General features: G+C 38.5%; 1 long non-coding RNA gene across 4 annotated transcripts in view; it reads left to right on the forward strand.

Moving 5' to 3' along the window:
* The window catches only part of LOC109503059, a 237,481-nt gene that overhangs the window by 140,158 nt on the left and 84,077 nt on the right, over positions 1-13,246 (forward strand). For all 4 annotated transcript variants that reach the window (XR_006584272.1, XR_006584270.1, XR_002161945.3 and 1 more), the window contains exon 4: positions 7,569-7,671. This is a non-coding gene — a long non-coding RNA (uncharacterized LOC109503059). The remainder of the gene's footprint in view (positions 1-7,568; positions 7,672-13,246) is intronic.

The raw sequence follows: 13,246 nt of genomic DNA on the forward strand, positions 1-13,246 counted from the left end.
CTTTGCTTGACTAGTTTTTTATTACTTCGTCTCAGGTCCAATACTGTTGCTTCCTCTCAGGGTCTTTCTATTGAAAGAACCACTTCTTTATCACATTATCTCGGGTTTGTTTTTTTTTTTTTTTTTTTTTGTCTTCTTCATAGAAACTAACAGGCCCTGAAATTATGCTATTTGTTTACTTGCTCCATAAAAGAGGAGCCTTGTCTGCTTTGTTCCCAGTATGTCTCCATCATGTTGAATGGTGTCTGGCACGTAGAAGGAGCTTGGCAAATATTTGTTGAATGAATACATGTATTAGATAAGCTGGGGTTTGGACTAGATCATCTCTGAGGGTCTCCTTCCAGCTATGAAGTACTATGATTTTCAAAATCCATCACCAAATGCATTCATCTTTCCAACAGAGAGGTTTTCTCCACAAATTGGCCAAGATAGGATTTCCCAAGGCTTAAGTGAAATGGTGGGTAAGCAAGCTGAGTGAAACAGATGCCTCCGGGTGCCGACATATCTTTCTCTGAGTTTAGCAACAGAGCAAAGAGCAATCATCATAATCAGTAAAGAGGTGGATGAGAGAGTAAGTAAGTCCTCTGCCAAATTGCCTTTGTGGATGTCAGAGCCAGCTTCTCTGAAAACAGCCCTTTATTTAAAACATTACTCCAAGTGGAGCTAGCCCCCACCCCACCCCTTCCCTCTTACTTGGGCCCTCCAACTTGTCACATATGTGTTCAATTGCTTTCTTAACATCAGTTTGGGTAACCCTGATGTGAGGGAGATGTGAGAGTCAGCCATTAGGTCTGTGAAGCCCTGATGAAAGCAACTTTAACACATAACCATTTGCTTTGGCAGGAGCTCAGGCCAAGAGCAAAAGTCCTCTTGATGTGTCAAATTATAGATAAACACAAGTTTCAAAAACATTTGTGATATAACTGCAAATAAATGCTGGTAACTGGCAGGGTGCTCCGTTTACAAATAGTTTCTGTCAACCAAACAGTAAGAAGATAAACTTGAACACGACTGACTTCCCAAACATTTGAAAACACTTTAATAGCAAGACTCTGAGGCTGCAAGTATAAAACAGAATAATAATTAAGGCTTAAAATACCATCCAGCCAACAGAAAAACTGCACAGGGCTGTGCCTTGGGTTCTGGGGTTTATCATGATGACTTAGTGTCTGATTCCTTGAACCCCTCCCATTTTTTGAAGACCCTCTGAGATGTCCACGTCCCTGCTTTTGGTTTGGGTTGTCCTATCTTCTTCACGTCCCCAGTCTGAGAAGCATAACCCCTGAGAACTGACTGGAAGAGTTCGTACTTAAGAATAGATGGTGCATTTCTTCCCTAGGTGGGGAGTTTTAGGCCTTAATAAAGTAGTTTCATTTTGAAGATTGTTTCTAAAGAGGAAAAGTCAGGAGGGACACTTGCCCTGTCTGTGAAGCTGTCTGGGGGTATACTTCCCCAGGGGGTATACCCCTGTCTGGGGGTATACTTCCTTCTGCTCATTGGCCACCATGAGCTTTTATCCATGAGTTCTTCTGATGTGTCAAACACTGTGCTAAACATCAGAATACACTGGCAAGAAAAACTTGGGTGCTGGAGTCTGATCTCTATGATACAGTAAAGCTCTGAAAAGGGAAGCCATAGGTTTAAGTTCAGGTCTGCATTAACACTAAATCTGCCATCTTAGTGCTATATCAGGAGCTTCAGATTCAGTGCTTGATCAGGTAGCAAAAGAATGAAGCACTCAGGGTGGGCACCATGTCCATTCTGGAAATGTCATGCCCCACGCACAGTAGTTGGTGAGCTCCACCTCTGGTTAACTCTCTTTGTGCTGGAAGACAGCACAGGTTCCTCTATTTTCAAGACAAGCAGGAAATCTTAACCTTTAAAATGCAAAATTTCCAGGGGCGCCTGTGTGGCTCAGTCGGTTAAGTGTCCAACTTCAGCTCAGATCATGATCTCATGGTTTGTGGGTTTGAGCCCCGCATCCAGCTCTGTGCTAACAGCTCAGAGCCTGGAGCCTGCTTCGGGTTCTGTGTCCACCTCTCTCTCTCTGCTCGTGTTCTGTCTCTTTCTCTCTCTCTCAAAAGTAAATATTGAAAAAAGATTTTTAAATGCAAAATTCCCTCATGTTAAATATTGATGATTTAGTTTTTAAAATCACTGATCAGGGCAAAACTAAACAAAATCTAGGGTATGTGTCTTCTCAATTTGTTCATAAATAAGAGAAAAGTCCTATATCTATGGAGTCTGATGGTCTGTGTGGTGATTTACAACCTGCAGTTGGGGAAGAGAGAGGCTGGTGGCAGGGCACTGCCCCCCACCTAATTTCAGTCAGTGAAGTGCTGTTTCCACCTGTGTTCCCAGTTGTCATTTGGGTCTTCTTTGCCACCTGAGATCCAAGTTGTATTGCCTAAAATCCATCAATTTCAAAGTTCAGTACCCTTCCCCAAATTCTGAGAAGTCCTGGAAGTGGGGTGTATATTTTCATGGCTTCCTCTATCTCCCAGGCTACCACACCACCCCTTGAAGTGGCACTGTGCCCAAACATGGCACTTGGCCATTTCTTTGCATTCCATAAGTAAGTATCTCAGGCACCCAAGTGTTTGTAGACTTTATAACATACATTTTTGGTAGAGGTGGGGGCAAAGTTAGGGAAAGCAGAAGTTTTATTTTGCAGCAAGCCAAATTAACTTCATGTCAAATAGCAGACTTGAGTGTTTTTAAGATGCCATTTCGTCCGCTCCCTTCCTGCTTCATGTTTGCTACTTGTAGGATCTGGTTAAGTTGTTTAGCCTTTTTGTTCTTCAGAGTAACTTTTAAAATGAGAACTAATAATATCTACTCACAAGATTGGTATGGGGATGAAATGAGTTAATATAAGAAAAATGATTAGAACAAGGTCAGATGTGTGTGTGTGAGAGAGAGAGGGAGGGAGGTGGATGGATGGAAAGATGATAGATAGATAGATAGATAGATAGATAGATAGATAGATAGATAGATAGATAATATCTCTATTATATTACATTCTATTCAATTCTATATATAAAATAAGGTTATTATTATTTTAATTTCTAGTTCCTTTCACTCCTCCATTCTTTTCTCTCCTCACTGACCTCTCCTTTTCCCATTCAGGAATAACAGCTAAAAATTTGGCTATGACTCTTCTCTATTTTCACCCAGAATAGTTTGTCTTCTTTCTCCTCTGAGGTCTTGGCTCTTGCTGATGTCATATCCCAAGTATGTTTATCAAGGTATTTTCCAAATAATGATAGTTTCCTCCCTAAGAAGGATTAAGATGTCAAATGTCAAGATAATAGTTTTTCAACTTGTTATATTTATTATATACACAAAGGGTTCCATATTTTAAAAATAAATATTACAAACACTGGCTAGGTCTTCAGGGTGTTTTCAGTTTCTAAAATTATGTGATTCCATAGAAATAAAGTTTTCTGGTGGGGTGGGATGCCTCAGTACATGACTCCTCATGATGGATCAGGGAAGGCTGGAGCACCCAGCCCGGCAAGATCTCCTCCAGGCACATACCTAGGAGCTTGGAGATACTGTTGGCCCTTGCCTAGGAGTCGAGAATGCTGCAGTGCTAGAAGGTCGGAACCCCATCCGATATTCATATAATATGCTTTTCCTCTCACAAAAAAAAATTCATCCCATTACTTTTAGAGTATTTCTAACCTCTTTAATCTACCCAACCTTCAGATGATCAGTCACACAGATGATATATATGGAGACAGTCTTCTCTCAGTGAAGGCAAAGAATTACAGATTTTATCAATCTCACTTTTATGTATTGATATTGGCATGTAGCTAGAATTAGCAAACACAAAATCTCCAAAGATCCATTCATTTCTCATTCTCTAATAAAGCTAATAATCATATATGTATATAATTTTAATTTATAAATTACATATATATGTATGCTTTATAATTTATATGAAGCATTTTTGCATTTATTACAATACCCATAGAAAATAACAACACCAAAAACAAAACCCTCCAAGATTGATCTCAGTTTCTAATCTGCATGTGAGTCCTTTTCTTGCTACTATGGCTCAGATAAGAGGATGGCAGTCTGATTTTTAAGCCACTAGTTGCTATCCTTGGCATTTGTCAGGTTGAGAAGTTGATTTTGGAAGCACTATAACAGAGATGTTCTATTGTAGGTTCAGGAAAGAGATATTAACAAAGTTAAAGAAACAGGAAAGGTGTGTTCTGTAATCTCTTTCTCACGGGTGTGTCATGGCAATTGTAGAGCAGACTTGGCTTTGAGTTTTAGCTCTGACACGAATGTTGTGGTCTTGGGAAAATGTAAAATTAACCTGTCTCAGTTTATATTCTTCATCTCTAAAATAGGAATGATAATATCTGTCTCAGGAGTCTATGTGATAACACACATAGCAGCGGTTGCTTCTCCTTTGTGAAACACGTTCTTTTCCTGGTGGCCTCCATCACCATCGCTCTAGCATTTTATTCCTACCTTTCTGGCTCCTCCTTCTCAGTCTCCTTTTCTTTCCTCTAGGCTAGCTTGAATTGAATGAAGCTCTTCAACATTTGTTTCTAAAAACAATTCTCCCTTGATACTCTTATCCTGGATGATTTCACACATACTATATTTATTTTTATTCCACTAGAAAAGATAGCAAGATGGTTTCTCATCACTTCATGGAGCAGAACAAGAGGAAGGGGATATATAGTAACATATTGGCATTCCAGGTGGTTTTCAGGTTTGGATTTTTCCAGAAGATACCGCCCGAGGTACAGTAGAGCCTCCCAGGGGAGCAGCTGGAGTGGGCTGGAATGGGGTCATGCTCAGCTGCCCAACAAAGCCAACACCCTATATTCATAACAGAAGTATCCTGAAAACATGGAATATTCATGAGACACTAGTAGTGGGTCCCAAAAATCATTTGGGGGAATTCTGAAGCCTTGCTGCCATGCAGGGGATGGTGGAGGGCACTGAGGTACAAATGTGGTTATACATGGCAACATGGCCATATTTGTATCCACAGGCTAGTAAGAACATCAAGAACACCTGTTGCAGATGTAGAATGCCTAACCTACAGTGGGTTCCTAATACATTTTAAATACATTTTAAATTATCTGTCTCCCATTTATTTGGATGCAAGAGGCCATAAATCTTGTTTAGAACTAGTCATTTTTGCTCTAATAATTGGATTTTAGATTAAAGATTTCATGGAATTTTATAGTCAAAAGGGACCTTAAAAGGCCAGGTGAGGGGCGCCTGGGTGGCGCAGTCGGTTAAGCGTCCGACTTCAGCCAGGTCACGATCTCTCGTTCCGGGAGTTCGAGCCCCGTGTCAGGCTCTGGGCTGATGGCTCGGAGCCTGGAGCCTGTTTCCGATTCTGTGTCTCCCTCTCTCTCTGCCCCTCCCCCGTTCATGCTCTGTCTCTCTGTCCCAAAAATAAATAAACGTTGAAAAAAAAAAAAAAAGGGCCAGGTGATCCACTTCTTCCAGTGGGATTAAATAAGCTTGAAGATTCTTTCAGTATAAAATAAACCATTTAAGGAAAATGAAAACTGGGAATATCCAAAGGACTCAAAAGGAGTTGATGTCTTTAGGCACCTGATTTGGGCTAATTCTAACACTTGGGCTAATATATTTTTGGCACAAGCTTCCTGGCAGTGAAGGCAAAGTGGAAACATCTTGGGTTATTTAGTTTTGGTTTTCTGACGATGGAAAGCATACACATTTTTCTTTAGAGACAAACTTTTTCCTGGAACCAAACTTAGGCATTTATCACATGAGTCACTGTGGGACAGAATGGACAATATCTCCCTCCATAGCTTCTTATATAATGTGCAGTTTTTCATCTGGATGGTCTCATCTTGACCATTTATGAAATCAAACATTCTAGTCACTGGGAATCCCCTTTCTAATACGCTGAGAGAGCCTGAAGTAAACCAAAAAAGGAATCACTTGTGCTGACCTCCTCACCACTATGGAGAAAACCTATGGAGAAAAACTTTGGAAGCAGTTCTGTTTACAAATAAACTAAAGGTAGTCATATTTTTCATCATCACCATAACTACCTTTTATCAAGCACAAATGCATTTCATAAATATAAGCAAGTTAACTAAAGCTAATTAGGATTGAATAACTCTTCCAAACTCACATAGCTCATCCTGGTTTCTAACTACATTTGATTGGTGGTGTTTTCTTGAAGCATTGTGTTGAGGAGAATTCTGAGGTCACATTGTATAATAACGGGAAAGAGAGGGGCACCTGAGTGCCTCAGTTGGTTACTCATCCCATTCTTGATTTCAGCTCAGGTCATGATCTCATGGTTCTTGATATTGAGCCCTGCGTTGGGCTCTGCACTGACAGTGGAGAGCCTGCTTGGGATTCTCTCTCTCCCTCTCTCTCTTCTCCTCCCTCACTCACACACACTCTCTTTCAAAATTACTAAATAAACTAAAAAAAGAGGTTAGAGTGGGAGAGAGCCAAAGCATAAGAGACTGTTAAAAACTGAGAACAAACTGAGGGTTGATGGGGGATGGGAGGGAGGGGAGGGTGGGTGATGGGTATTGAGGAGGGCACCTTTTGGGATGAGCACTGGGTATTGTATGGAAACCAATTTGACAATAAATTTCATATATTGAAAAGAAAGAAAGAAAGAAAGAAAGAAAGAAAGAAAGAAAGAAAGAAAGAAAGAAAGAAAGAAAGAAAGAAAGACAAAGAAAGAAAAAAAAAGAAAAAAAAAGAAAAAAACCAAAATTACTAAATAAACTAAAACAAATGAACAAACAAACAAGAAAACAATGGGAAAGAAAGCCTTGACCAATTCATGATGTTTGCGTGTGAGAAGGTAGTGAGACATGCTGGCTGTGCATTTGCCATCATTGTGTGATTACATTTCCCACTAGCAAAGCAAATTTCACATGGTAGTAATTAGCAGATAAATGTGTTACCTATAATTCCTCTAAATTTGTCGGCGGAAATATCCCAAGATGTATGTTACTTCACTGCTTTTCATTACATACCACTGGGAACCTCAGTATGCCCAGAAGCTGATATAAACTCATAGGAACCAAACCAAATGAAAATTCCAACCTCATCACCTCCCACCAAAAAACACCCAAACCCACACTGCAAATAAGAATTATTTATGTGAATTAAACATATCTACATAATCCAGTTTACAAATGTATTAACTGTTTTTTTTAATCTTATCCCATAGCTAGGGAATTGTATGCATGTATGTATGTATGTGTGTATCAGATTTTATTTATTTATTTATTTATTTATTTATTTATTTATTTATTTATTTATTTATTCAGCTAACTGAAAGAACCCATTAAGAGTTGCAAACTTTACAGGTTCTCTGTGTGACACTTTGAATGATTCAGCAATTGCAGCCTACATGCAGCAGTTGAAATGTGTGTCTATATCCTGAAGGGTTGTGGTCCCTCAAAATGAAATACTTATTCCAAGTTTGCTTGAGGCAACTGATTGTTCTGAGTAGGCAGCTGCTGCTTTTGCCTGCCTAACCTCTCTACATTTGGTAACAGACCATCCATCTCTTCCTTCATCCTCAGAGCATGAAGTTCTGGTAGAACTGACTCTACTTCCTCACCCTGGCATCATGTTCCCCTGACCAATGAATGATGCAAGGAGGTACATGCTATGAAGTCAGACAAGGTAAGCCCTACCTGTGATTTTGGCTGGAGCTACAAGATAAATGCCCTCACTATCCTTGGGTTGCTAGGCTGGTAGAATACACACCCAATAGCTGCAGGTGGACATAGTCCCTGAAAATAAATCTAGCTCCAAAGCAAGTATCGGTGAATGGAGAAAGAGGGATTCAAGGCTTTGAGTATATACACAGAGTTGTGCATCCATAACCACTATCAATTTTAGAACATTTTTATTACCTAGAAAAGAGCACACTCCTGTTAGCCATCATCCTTAAACCCTCCAAGTACTATCTCTAGTCTAGGCAACCACTAATGTACTTTTTCTCTCCAGATTTGCCTGTTCTAAACATTGCTTATAAATGGAATAATAAAATATGTGGTCCTTAGTTCCCTTTTTAAAAATTTTTCATAGTTCCTTTTACTTCTTCTTACAGTCCTTATTAAAACTAAAATTTTAAAACATGTGTTATCATTTGTTTAATGTTTGTCTCTTCCATTATACCATACATTTCCATCAGAGCACAGACTCCATGTGTTTAATTCATATTGTACTCCCAATACCAGTGCCTACTCCAATACCTGTGCACTGCAGAATAGACACTTAATAATATTTACTCAATAAATGGATGAATGGATAATAAATGGATGGCTGAATGAATAAATCAGATATCCGCCCTGCTGTCACCACCAAGATTGATCCAGAAATACCAGTCTACTTAGTACAGTGAAAGAGGTTGATCTGGTTAACTTCAAAACCAGTTCCTCATGTTGGGCAGAAAGAGAAATAAATATCTATTTAACAAGACAGAGTGTGGTTACATATACAGATGTGTAATATTTGTAAATGAGAAGTGAATTGTTTGTGTATAGGGGTAGAGAAGCGAGAGACTCAGTAAGCTGGAGCTGAGTTAAAGTAAATTATTTACTGCACTAAGCCACAATATGGCCACAGCCAACTGGTCACAACTGCTGTTCCTTTTTCTTAAAGGCCTCAGTCTCTGTAAATATACTCTGAGTAATAGGAAAGAAAGCATTCTGTTGCTCAGAATTTGCTCATGGCATCCTCAATTGTTTAAGGCCTTATTCCGTGAGTATTTAAGTCTGGTTGTTTTCTTCCTGTGCCTGTAACCACACAGGGAGAGAATGGGATGGGAGAGAAGTCAGAGATGCCTGCTCTGTTCCTTGGACAAGCAGATCTTAGAGTGGGAAGCACACTCCCTTCTTAGATGGCTTCTACACTCTGAGGCTTGGCAAAGCAGTTGCTGAAAACATTGAACAAAATAAACTACAGAATAGAGAAGGAATGCAGAAAAAGTCATGAAAAACAAATTGGTGATTCATAGAGATTGCAGTCTAATGGCTACAAGATTTTCCCGTCTTTGATTTAGAATTTTTCAAGAAATCAGTTGTAGTAGAGTCTCCCTTGATGGTTGGATACGAGAGGGGATTTTCTAGAAATAATGAGTTTTTGTTTAGGGTATTTAGTTTATTTTTAATAAAGCAAATATTGTTTTTATTCCCTTCTCCACAAGAAATAAAATCTCTAAGTAATCCCAGATCCTGCATGCCAGCAGCATAAAGAATACACACACACAGATCATTTCAGAGATGGGATCATTTATTTGTATGTGAGTTGTGAGCACTTCAACAATTATATAAAGAGTTATAAGTGGCAGATATGGCAGGTGTATGTGGGGGGGGGGGTGCACACACGCACATGTGCGCCCATGTGTTTTGCCCCTTCTCTTATGCTGAGCAAATCCTTGATTAGAAATGTAGTGAGATTGATTTCTTGAATTATGATCTTTATTATGATGGTCCACAAGGTTATAATTGATATTTTAAAAAAGATTTAAGATTCAAATGAATAAGTAACCAGGATAAATTTTGATATTTAATAGTGGGATATTTAATAATATATTTTTTGGAGTATGTACTCCAAAGGTTAAATGCCCAGCCTAGCTTTGCCCAGTGAAGGGTTATTCACATGCTTACTTGGTGTAATAAATAGGAGGAGCCCTGTAGAGTTTTCTTCCTTGACCTTGTCCCCAACCAAATATCTCACACTTTTCTGTAGCTCTTGATGTTAAATTCATCATTCGTTCCTCATTTCTTTCAGATAATTCAGAACCTTATAAATTCTTCTAATGGTAAAAATCACCTGGGATGCTTGTTAAAATCACAGATTCTAGGTCCCACCCATGGAAGCAGACTTTTCAGACAAATCTCTCTTTTTAATAAGTATCCTAGGTGATTTTATGATCAGAGGAATTTAGGAATATAAGGTTAATAATAGTTTTCCAGTTTCATTTTAGGATAATAAAGTACTTTCATGAAACCCTTTCATGAGATTATCATCATGAATTTGTGACAAAAAATATTATTCCTGTTTTACATAAAAGGAAACTAAACTTTTAAAAGGTAAAGTACCCTGATTAAGGTGATTCAGGGCTGGAACTTGGCTCCAGGCCGTGTGGCTTCTAGTCCAGGCTTTCCCCACCAAGCCCCACTGCCTTTCAGGGGCTTATGATAATGATGGTGATGTTGGTATCCAGCAAGTCTTGTCTGAGCAAAGAAAGGAGAGGAGAGAATTATGACAGAGGCTCTGAGAGCACCTGAAGAGCCTTGAAGGAAGAGAAATCCTTTAATAGTTGAAGATGAGAGAAGAGAGTAGATGAACAGTCATGGAAATGTGAATGTCAGTCTATTGTTGGTTAATGAGATGGTGTTGAAAATAGTGGGACCCTAAGAGTTTTGTAAAGTCTCCTCTACAGAACATTTCTTCCTCAAGATACTCCATGAAACGGGGGTTCTTGATTCAAATAAATTTGGAAAATGTAGTGAACTTTACTCTAGCGAATAGATTCCCAAAGTACATTAACATATTAAAGGTCTGAGAAGTCCAGCAGGAAAACAAAAATTAAAACTTTAAGCCTGCAATATCACAAACTTATTTGACATTGGAACCCTTTCCCCTTCTTTCTATAAAATATACATAAACATCTGACTGAGCCCACTTTGGGAAATGCTGGCCTAAGGCATAGATTTGGAGTTGGGAATATATAACTGGGGGTAATTGTAGTATTAACACCCCCAGAGATTGTTGTTGTTGTTTTTTCTAGTGTGTATTTTCTCATTCTGGAGAGAAACACTACCACACATAAAATAAGTAACAGAATATTTATTGCTATGAAGTTTGTTGATACTTTCTTATTGCTAACACAAAGCAAATGTATGGCAAGAGAATCAATCAGGAGCTGAGCTAAGCTTTGTGATGGAAAAACATGGTCTCTTTGGACCCCCTGACTCTCTCCAGGCATCTGGATTGGAAGCCCAGTTTATCTTCCTTTCTGCCCTCACCAATTTGCCTCTTTGGGAATGAGAGAGTCTAATGATATCTCCTCATGTACATGCTTCCTGCACTTTGTGTTTAACTGTATTGATTCAGAGGAATTCTGCATTCCAGAAGCCTCTTGGGCTCCAGAACTGCCTAAGCAAGATCTGGGTGGCCTCTGGTCAGAGAGAATAGCAGCAGGAGCATAACTACTCAGGCTTGCCAGCTGCATCAGTCTTCCCAATATGAACACCACTCTGGCAAGAATGGAAATGCTATTGACTTGTGGTTGTAAGTTCCATATGTCAGAGCCCGATGGCACCCAGAGATGCCTTCTTAGCTTAAATGGGTAGTCAGGTAGAGATGGGCATGGTGTGCAACAGTTCAGATAATTGGGATGGGGCTCACAAAAAGAGTGGAGGGTTAGGGAAGAAAGATCTTCCTTCTTCATTTTTTTTAAAACTTAGCCTTTATACAGAGAGAGAACCTATTTCATTTGCTTCTGTTTATATGCTTTGGAGATGATTGATTTCTCAAAACTGTGAACTCTACTGTTATTATTCAAGTAGGCCCTGACCTTGACCTGTCATAGGTCTGACACGGCAAAAATGGCAGTGGGAAGAGGGTAGAGTGAAGAAGTTTTGCTTAGAAGGATAGTGTTTATATGCATAGAATTTTATGCATTCTCAAGTAATGGTTGATTACCATCTCAATGTCCCAGTTGTTTGTTGATGAATGTTTAATGACCAGTTCTCCAAAAAATAATAAAATGTGTGTATATGGGTATATATGTATACACACACACATACATTACTGATAAAAAGGATGTGAAGCATAAAATTTGTAAATAATAATAAAATATACAATATTCTTTATTGTAAATTTCATAAAGCCAATTGATTCTCACAGGATTATTCTATACCTTTCATCAAACTCTTTTATCCATAGCCAACTGCAACTGACAAGTACATTTCCAACGTGAATGTTTGTTGATATTTTTATCTATGTTAGCACATAAGATAAAATTGCAACAATGAAGATATATGTCTAAGATTGCCAGATTTGACAAATAAAAATACAGAAGGCTCAGTTAAATTTAAGTTTCAGATAAGCAAAAAATAAAATTTTAGTGTAAGTATGTTCTGAACAATAGTTGAGACATACTTAGGCTACAAATATTTTTGTCAGTTTAAATTTAAATTTGACTAGGCTGCCTGGCTGGCTTAGATGGAAAAGCATGCAACTCTTGACCTCAGGGTTGTGAGTCTGAGCCCCATGTTGGGTATAGGGATTACTAAAATAAATAAATTAACTTAACTAGACATCCTGTATTTTACCTAGCATTAAAGAACTTCACTGGTTCTTCAATAACACAAGTGACTTCTTTACTGAATCACAAACTAGGTTCTGAATACTAGAAAACTATTGCCTCAATTTTTTATGCTACTCATCATGTAATGACTGAAAGGTAATACAGTTTTACTTTTATCATCATTAATGACATTTTTGTCATCACTCTCTTCAGTAGAAAATCAACAAAACAATAGGCCAAACACTGATTTGTAGCGTTAGCCAATTTCCTTAGTGTCCAAACTCCCACCATAGCCAGTTTCAACCAACCAACTTGACATCACTGGGTGAGGACTGGAAAGAGATGCACAGGAACACACACTATGGCATTTCCATCATACTAGTACAATAGAACAACCTCAGAAACATAGGTAAGGCAACACATTAAAATAGTTAGGAAGTGATGACTTTTTAGTATTCATTACCTTTGTTTTCGAATGTAATTTATGTAGTGGTAAGTTATTAAAGCTTTGTTTGAACTGGCCCACAGAAGTCTTCACAGTATAACAATTGGCTCTTAAACAAGCTGGTAAAACCACTGCAGTGTACTAAACCTGTCCAAATCATCCTATACCCAGTCTGTTTTATTAATTAACAAGACCTGCTTGGTTCCTAGAGATGTTTGAGTTTGTGACCTTTGTTAAGTTGTTGAGATTTTAAAGACAAAAAAAAAATGATACATCCCTTCTCTAGGGAACTTTTAACTGCTCAAGGGAGGACTTAACATTTATTGAGCATCTTCTCTATTTGAGGCACTGCTCTGTACCACAAATTTAAGATTACAACCTTATAAGATACCATGCTATATAAAAGCTAGAAAGGTAGACGGGGCATGCAGTCTAGACATAAAAATGTCACTAACATTGTAAGGTAGAAAGTTAAAAGATGAAGTCAA

The sequence above is a fragment of the Felis catus genome, chromosome A1 (genome assembly GCF_018350175.1).
Source record: "Felis catus isolate Fca126 chromosome A1, F.catus_Fca126_mat1.0, whole genome shotgun sequence".
Classification (NCBI taxonomy): domain Eukaryota; kingdom Metazoa; phylum Chordata; class Mammalia; order Carnivora; family Felidae; genus Felis; species Felis catus.